Below are 9,793 nucleotides of genomic sequence, written 5' to 3'. Positions count from 1 at the left end.
AAGAATATGATGTAAACTTATTTTTTAAAAGGCATCTTTGGTTTGCGTTAAAACAACTTCAACACACGCAATGTTCTGATTGCACCACAAATGCAGTAGTCATCCTTACCTTTCACAGAGGCACTGAGTTTTATAAATATGACATGATAGTGTAGAATAATCATATCCAAGGACCAGTGGTGGGTTTCAAAACATTTTGGAACCTCTTCTGTAGGTGTGGCCTGCTTTCCGGGGCCACTGGTGGAACCTCTTCTAACCGGTTCGGTAGATTTAATGAACTGGTTCTACCGAATAGGTGTGAACTGGTAGGAACCCACCTCTGGATCTAGGCCTTAATATCAAGAGATATCAGGGTCCTTAGAAAGAGCCAAAGATCCAAAATCTGATTCTTAAAATTGCCTTATGTAGTCCGATTATTCACCTCTATATTATCTCTATCAATGATGAGTTTGTAAAATTATACATCTAAAATCTTTATAAGACATAGTATTTGTGTACAGTGGAATATTTTAGTTCACTTAATGCAGATATGCATTAAATGTTATATCATTTATGATTATTCTCATAGATCCAATAAAAATACTTTTCTGATCATATACTAGAGTTATTATATGTTTTCTGTAGCCTTGGGTATGATATAACAATTGCATTGTCTTGCTAAATCACAAATGTTTCTCAAGGTCAATGTTATTTCTCCAAAGTTAATGTTAAATGTAATGTTAACATTAAGAGGTAAAGAGGCATTATAGAGCCACAGTGTGACTATAAATGAGCTTGAAAATTTGGTCCATTGATGTGAAACATAATCTGTCTGTAAGATAGCAAGTGTTAAACCTCTGTTAATTTGATTAACTGGTCTATTTCACACCGAGACCCAGACCTTTTCCTTGGGGCAATGTGTGGAGTATGGAACAAGAGTAATATCACTGCACTGTGTTAATTAAATACCAAGTGTGGTATCAATGAAAAGGTTTGTAGTTACTCTGAGCTAATGATGGCTGTTCTTCTAAGACAAGGGAGGGACACCTATGAAATCACATTCCTTTTTATTCTTTTTGGACATCTGCAGCATTTAAAAAATGTTGTACCTTTAATCAGGTGAAAGGCCAGTAGCAAGATGTTTAAATTAGATTAGATTGCAATGGTAAATTCTAGTTCTCTGTTTTTCCTTATTGGGAATGGCACTCCTCCCATTCAAATACATTTGAGTTGCTTGACTGGGTTTCGTCTTTCTCTGCTTTTCTTGTCCTTTGAAAATGGAGAACAATCTTTTGTCATTCATGCTTATGGAAGAAGTCTGCCTCTAGCATCTCTCAAAAACTACAACTTAAACATATGTATTATGAACACATACTTATTCATTGGTCATTCTCTTTGCATTAAGTGATAACAATGCTGAACTTTTTGTTTTCAACCTTAGGAAGCTGTCTAAGTGCCCTGAAACAACCAGATCTTATACTACCATAATTTGACAGCAAAAAAGAAAAAAAGGGGAGGAAAAGAAAAGACAGATTTTAATAGTGCAATTTTGGACTGGCGGCAGCGGGTATAGGGGTTTCAGGGAGATTTATGGTTGGAAACACTAGCAGATTGAAAAAAGGCATAAATCTACACTACTGAAAATTGCTCATTTTGCTCCTGAATTTCAGTAACATGACTTCAGGGTATTAGGATAGAAATGGGGAGCAGGGAGCAGGTCTGGCTATTGGTGCCCACCTCTGACGTCCATAAGAATTAAATGATACATTCAATAAAACAATCAGTACAATGTAATAAAATCTAAAGGCTGCAATAAAAATGTACAATAAAGAACAATAAACCACCGAGAGCAGCAAATACCAAAAGACCTAATAGGCATGGGCACTCTGTAGCACTAAAGCAGTATGTAATTTCAAAATCCCTCTGCTGTCAAGCAATTCCAATCTCCAGCAACAACAGTTTATCCTAGCTGCAGCTCAGGAAGGAAGAGACAAAGGAAGAATCCCAGGGAGGGGAAAAGGTATATAGAAAAGGGAAAGAAAATAAATGTCAAATGAAGGCCCTTTCCATATTTGTCTTTGGTCCTCTGTATTGGTTATTTAAGACTCCTGTTTCTAATTTCTTTGAAGAATGGGAAGGACTAAAAGGAATAGATTATAAAGATGAAGCTTTTTTTCTTTTTACAACCCTTTAATTACTTCGTTTCTGGGTAGAATTGGGACAACTGAGTGGAGCTGAGTGTTTACTGACTGGATGCCCTTCCTGATGCCCATGCGGAGTTCACAGCATATATTTTCTCTTTGTGCAATGATATAGAAAGATCTGCCGCTGCCTAGGCTTGAACCTTCAACCTTCCAAGTGGGAGGTGAGCGTCTTCACCTCTAAGTCATTGCAATGCTCTATAAAAATACGATATAATAAAACAAGTAAACAAATAAATAGGAATAATAAAGGGATAAAGTTTACAAGAGAAGAAGAGAGCAATACCACACTACTTTTCTGGTATGTCCTCATCAGCATAGGAAATTGTGACAAATTAGAAACACAAGTCTATTGTAAAACCACCCACAGTAACTAAGTGCTCCACTACCCAAAACCCAACCTCCACAGGAGAAGCTGTGTAAAATAATTATTTAGATGAGTACAAATATGATGCAGCAATCTTGAATTAGAAAAAGAAACACACCACTTATACAACAACTTCCAACAAAATACACACACACACACCCCTTTATCAAAAGTGTCTGAGCACCCAACCTACTACAGTATAACCAACACAAGCTATGAAAAAGACAACCTTGCTATACATCAAAAACCAACTACGCAGCATCACTGTAGTTCATAAACCAATTATCCTCCAAAACATCGTAAGTAAATCAAAAGACTCATTGTATTTGTTTTTGTATTTTCTCTTGTGTTTGTGGTTTTTAAACTTGAAAATGTTCAATAAAAACTATTATTTTTTAAAAAAAGACCCTGTAATTCAAGAAGTACAATTTGTCATCATCTACAATATACAGAGGGACACGGTGGCTCAGTGGCTAAGATGCTGAGCTTATTGATCAGAAAGGTCGGCAGTTCGGTGGTTCGAATCTCTAGTGCCATGTAACAGAGTGAGTTCCCATTACTTGTCCCAGCTTCTGACAACCAAGCAATTCTAAAGCACATAAAAAATGCAAGTAGAAAAATAGGGATCACCTTTGGTGGGAAGGTAACAGCGTTCTGTGTGCCTTCAGCATTTAGTCATGCCAGCCACACGACCACGGAAACATCTTCGGACAGCACTGGCTCTTCAGCTTTGAAACAGAGATGAGCAGCACCCCCTAGAATCGGAACTGGCTAGTACATATGTGCAAGGGGAACCTTTACCTCTACCTTATAATCAATAATACAAGCAGTAAAAAATACCCTGATCAAGGAACTACCAATTCAAACAGTAAACAACAGCCTAATAATAGAACCACCAAAAATAAAATAATACTTATATGGCAAGCCACTGTAGATAAACAGAGAGCAAACCCCACTCCCTTCTAGCACTGAAGTTGTTACCTTGTAGGGTAATGAAATGTTTGTAAGAAAATAACCAAGCTCAGAAAGTGCAAAAGAGCCCACAGTGGCTTTTCTGCTGAAACTCCGTAGCTGTATGGCATCATTCAGATTAAGGTGATTCCACTGAAGGCATTGACCCAATTTTGAAAAGATAGTTTTTTTCTTAATTGTGGCTCCCCCTGTTATTTTTTTCTAATATAATATAAACCAGTGTTTCTCAGCATCAAGGATTCCAACTCCCAGATGTCACCAGCCAATGTGTGTTTTAGTTCACAGGCCTTAAATCTGATGTTGAAAAACACTGGTTTATATTATATTGGAAAAACAGCAAGCAATAAGCCCTTAAATAGGCTCCTTACAACTTTTTCAGAAGCTTGGATAGTTTCTGGTCATATTTGTAGTGTTTTCACCTCCATTGGTGCAAAGCAGAATGCTATAAAGAAAATGTAAAGTGCCATTTTGGAAAGCAAGTAAAATTTCAGACCTTGTTCAAACTGACATTGATGCTGTCCTTTTACTGCATACCATGTTCTCCAGAATCCATCCTGGCAGCAGACTCTAATTAATTTATGGCTCTCAAGGCACATTTCTCCAAGACTATTTACCAAAATAGCCTCTAATGTTTCCTGAGTTTCCTCCACATTGATGTTAAGCTAATTGCTCTGTGATGGCTCAGCAGTGCCAGGCAGTGTTGTGTTTTCCTGAGGGATCTATCTTATTTGAGATCCTGCAAAAATACTGCATGCTTCATTTATCATATTCTTGTTTAATATGCTTAGCTTGTTTTGAGAAAGAGAATAAAGGTTCCCCTTATTCTGCATCTTTAAGATGAACAAAAATAATCAATTTTCTTGGCAATTGTGATTGGATTACAATGCTGCTGAATTGGTAGTGAAATTAAGGCTGCAACTCTACACCTACTAATTTGGAAATAAGCAAATAAAATGCAATGGGAACCTCACTGAAGGTTTGCTGTAATGTAAAATTAGTAAGTGATCGTTGTTAAGAAACAAGCAAGCAAGCAAGAAAATATATTTTGATGCTCAAAAACAAAGCAAACTCCATTTCTGTTCTGTTAAGTCCCTTTGAGACTCAGGACAAAAAAAAAACAGATGTACCATTTGCAACACATTTTTCCAAATACCAGGGAACAATAAACAATTGTAATCTGGAAAAGATGAGAGGAGGGGGAGAAGATCATTGTTTAACCCTATCCTTTCCTCCAGTAGCCTTTATTATTTTCATTGTGTAAGGGGTTGTGTCTAGGAAAGAGATATTTCTGTGAGAATATTCGTTTCAGACATTCAGTTCAAAAGTGATTTGTTCAGTTTGACAATCCAATTTCTGAATAAACTCTATAAAGCATTTTATTCAAAGGACTGCACTGAAACAAATGCTTCTGAGCTGATCCAACAAAAGTCAAACTTACTTTGGAGATCTCCTGTACACACCGAGATACATTTTTTCCTAAATCTACCTGAAAATATAAATCCATTCAATTTTCTGAATCAGAGTGAAAGTCCCATTATTTTAAAAATCCATTTGAAATATGAATCGTTCTATATTATATATCACTTTACCTTTTCTACAGTTATCATGCAGCTCCACTAAACCTGATTTCTTCTGAACAATTACTTCCAATTAAAACACATCTTCCTGTTTGCAGGCTCATAGGAAGAGTGTAGTCATCAGTGCTTTCCATAATGTTCACTAAGAAGGAGCCATCCAAGGACAAGAAAACTGCAACCAAGGAGACTTGTTTCCAGACCTTTTTCCCGGTAACATCTCAAAAGGGCATCCTCAGATTCACCAGGGGCTCAGGATGAAGAAGCAAAGCAGACTCCATCCAGATGGTAACAAGGATTTGAACCATAAAGGACTTTATAGGTGATAATCACTACTCTGCATTGTGGGTGATTGGTAAATTAATAACAGTTAGGTTTGAGTGTTTATATAGTTTACTGTTCTGACCCCCCTCCTTCTCCGTCCAGGAATGAAAGCCAAACAGACGTACAAAAGAATGTTTTAATCAGTCCAAGCTCTTGTTGGCTGCAAGCCCAAATAAACAAAGATAATAGCTCTGGCAGAAAGTCCTATAACTCACACAACACTGCAAACCAGCTTCTCTTATCAAGCCACTTATCCAAGTTGGCTTCTCTCAGTTTGTGAACGTGAATGAGAACAATAACGAGAACGTTGACTTCTGCAACCAGGGCGTGGCACCAGCAGTCTCTTTTATCAGCAGGAGGGGATCTTGATCAGCATCAGCTGTTCGTAATCACCTCCTGTAGTTACTCCGTTGTTCTTTACACTGAGTAGCCCAGCACCTGCATGCATCCTGATACAACTCCCAAATGTTTTCCTGAACATTCTCTTTGATCCAATGATCTGCCGCCAACCAGTCTCTCCTCGCCCTGCTCAGAGTCGACACCCTGTCTAGGGTCCTCCACCTCCTCCAAGGCCGACTCATAAGACCCCTTGCTGTTGGAGTCTGGCGGCAGTTCCAACGGTTCCTGCCGGGCCACAACAGTTTACAATATTTTATTTCTATTGTGTGCAGGTTTTATACAGTTTTGTTCTTTTTATATTTGTAAACCACCCAGAGCTACCCTGTGATAAGATAGGCAGCCAATAACTTCAATAAACAAACAAACCTGAAAGTTTGGCAGTCATGCAGCTCTTGCAATGCACTATCTGGATTATTTGACTACATTGGTACTGATCAGATTATTTGACTATATTGGTACTGATACTTAATGACTATAATTAAGTGTTGTACCTTAAGATTATGATGAATGTGTCTTGTCTTTTTATGTACACTGAGCGCATATACACCAAAGATAAATTCCTTGTATGTCCAATCACACTTGGCCAATAAAGAATTCTATTCTATTCTATTATCAGTCAGCAAGTGGCAGCTACATTTTGATACCAGCTGTAGTTTCCCAATCATCTTCAAAGACAGCCCCATGTAGAGTGACTTTCAGTAATCTGACTGCGGGATAATAAAAGCAACTCTCCCCAGAGTTATCTGATGTTTCTCAGAAGTTCTTTCTTTTATGTGAATTTTGAGCTGGTGTAAATTCATGCCACAATAGGTTGTTTCTGTTACTTTGTATGAAAAAAAAAACATAAGAACTGATATCCTAGATATTTGTACTCATGGGGACCAATACAATGTTTTCATTCTTATGCACTTGCCTCAGCCCTTTGACCCCCTTGCAGATGTCCCCTCCCCAAGTGATCTGTTGTCTTTGGGATGGAGTGAACCTGACACTGTTTTACCAGCTTTACCATAGCTTCCTTTAAATTTACATTTTATTAGAATGTTGGAGACCTATGATATTTTTGTACTGGAATCACTGAGCTTCAAGAGATCACAAAGTTCAAGTTCATTATAGCTAATGTAGTAAATCCATAATTTCTTCCTCTCCAAGAGTAGGCATCAAACCTGTTTCAAGCCTTTAATCTACCACATTCATATGCAGTCCTCCTGCCAAACACTTGTGCCCCTAAAGTGTTCCACCACCATATTAGCTTAGTCTAGTTAATGATTAAAGTAAATTAGCAGATGGTTAAAAAGAGGAATTCAGAAACCTAATAGTTCTTTTTTTTCTCTTTGGTATTTTAATTCTGTAAAACTAGCTTCATTTATCTTTTTTCCCTTTATTAATGGATTTGTGTGTAAAGTAACACTTCAATGGAGATTTTAATATTAAGAAATTCAGTTAAGATCAAAATCTTTATCAAGAATCAAACAGTTTGATGCAACTTGCAGCAATTCTTTTTCAATGTAACACTCAACTTTGGATGATGTTGTCAAATAATTTTATACTTGTAATATTGGCATCCCAAATTGTAATAAACATTGGTTAAAAAAACCCTCTTTTTCTCTTCTGTATTTTCATCACTCTAAGTTATATACAGATAAAATGCTAATAATCTCCCATTAATAGATTTATAACAACAACAAAGGAAACAAATATTGAAACATACTTCAATATACTGGGTGTCATGTGCTACCTTCTGGTATCACCCAAACCAACATTTTGCTTCATTTTTATGTAAGTATTCCCAAAGTGGACAATTTCCAAATGTGTGATCATTCACTCCAAAATTCTCAGTCAGCACAGCTATAGCTCATAGTTCTTGGAGTTGAACCATGCATCTGGAAAGTGTCCAGATTTGTACTTGTAATGAAGATGGGAATCATAGTACAGTATTTCTTAATCATCTTCTCTCCAAAGTAAGTGTACTCATCCCTTAGAATGCAAAATTTTGTATTATATATTATAATATGAGGGCTGGAGTTGAAACTGCAAAGTGAGAAGTCTGGAGCAACTCTTGTTCCATGTGTATAGATTTGTGATATTAGGTATGATTTTTGGGAAAGAAGGCAGCATACAGTCCCTTCAGACGGATTTGAGGGTTGTTTTTTTTTAGCATTTTGGGTGAGATTCCAAAAACTACTAACTAATTCCTGGTTTTCATGTATTTTTCTACCAATGGAGGGCTAAAATTACCTATTTACTCAAGGGTACAGACAAGTTCTATCTATCATCTTCTTATGATAATCTCCTATCTGTTGACCATCTCAAATGAAGAAATGAATAGAATTTTTCCTTTTGTTTCACATTTATAGTCTCTAGATCTCTTCCAAATCTTTTCACATTCATCAACATGGCTCTTAAACATTAATATTTTAAACTATAATTTTGCTCATGCATTCCATATATCTGCCCACTCAATGTACAATTCAGGGCTGTGTACACAAGTAAAACAAATAGCAACCAGAAAAAAAAGTATAATAAAATGTATTGTGCCAGAGACAACTCTAATAACAAAGGCTATCACTCAGGAAGGGGTCAAAATGCTGTTTGACCAATTGATTGGGTAAAAATACTCCAAGGGAAAGTAAGATATCTTAGGGGCAGGGCTGTTCTTTAGGGCATGTGCAGCAAAAGAGAAGGCCTATTTCTTGGATCCCATCAGATCACACTGTTAAGTGCCAGGACCTGTCTAATCTCACTGGGAGTGTATAAGTTATCAAAGATAAGCAACCCCACATATAACTAGGACTTGTGCCATATAGGTCTTTAAAGATGATAACCAGTATTGCATCTGGAAGCCCCTGATAACCAGTGCACAAAGCGATAGTGCTACATGGGAATAATGAAGTGCTCTACAACAACCTGTACCATTGCATTCTGGACCAATTATAGGTTCTGAGTTGTTTTCATGGGTACTCCATGTACATTATGTTGTAATAATCTAGACAAGAGATTATCACAGCATGTGTGTCTATGAATAGAACTACCTGATCTAGGAATGGGTGCAGTTGGAAGACAAGTAGGATTTGTGCACAGGGCCTTGTGTTATGACTGACACTTGCTCTTTGGGAGTTGTGACTTTAACAGGGCTCTCTTTGTTGAGTAGAGAAGCATTCTTTCTATGCCCTCTTTTATAGTGTTGTTTATTTTATCTACAACAAATTCAGTCTCCTTTGCAGATTGGAGCTCATCCATCGTCCTTCTCCCTCAGCTCAGCAATAACACATCACCTTTTTTCAGATTTTCAATAATTTAATAACAAACAAAACTAGTGTGAAAATTAATTTTCCCCACATAGGTTGGACTAAACTTATAGAACTGCAAAAAAATTCAGGCTTTAGCACCTTAAGAAGGAGTCCTTAAAGTGTTAAACAGAGAGTTTTGATGTGAATAAGAAATCATGTTTATATAACATCACTGAAATTTCTTTCCTTTTTTTTAAATCAGAAGAAATAAAACATTCTTAGTTATTCATTGAATTCAGTTTTATTGGACTTCAAGCAATGACAAGTTCTGAAGAATTCCAAGGCAATTATATTGCAAGTTCAAAGAGTGACCCCATCCAGAACTAACAATGGAAAATTGCTAAGCCTCAAATTTTATATCACTTGGTTCTTGCTATGATTGTGTCTCAATTTGTTTGTCGGTGTCCTGGTGATACCCAGGTTGGCAGAAAACCTGACTCAGCCTCATGTGGAAGGTAAACAGGAAGAGGAAGAAAGTCAAAATCTTTGAGGTTTGTGGCATCCCGTAGAGTGAGAGCTAGGGAATGGATCTCTCCACTCATCAGTGGGAAAATGGCATTTACAGGAAAGTCACCAGTAATAATATACATATCTACCAGTGGTGGGATTCCAAATCTTTTCCTACTGGTTCTATGAGAGTGTGCTTCATGTGTGCCCGCAGCACTCAAAGACCGCCCTTGATGTCAGCCC

The sequence above is a fragment of the Thamnophis elegans genome, chromosome 5 (genome assembly GCF_009769535.1).
Source record: "Thamnophis elegans isolate rThaEle1 chromosome 5, rThaEle1.pri, whole genome shotgun sequence".
In the NCBI taxonomy this organism is placed as follows: Eukaryota; Metazoa; Chordata; class Lepidosauria; order Squamata; family Colubridae; genus Thamnophis; species Thamnophis elegans.
The sequence above is the reverse complement of the archived record's forward strand: the minus strand, read 5'-3'. Positions refer to the sequence as shown.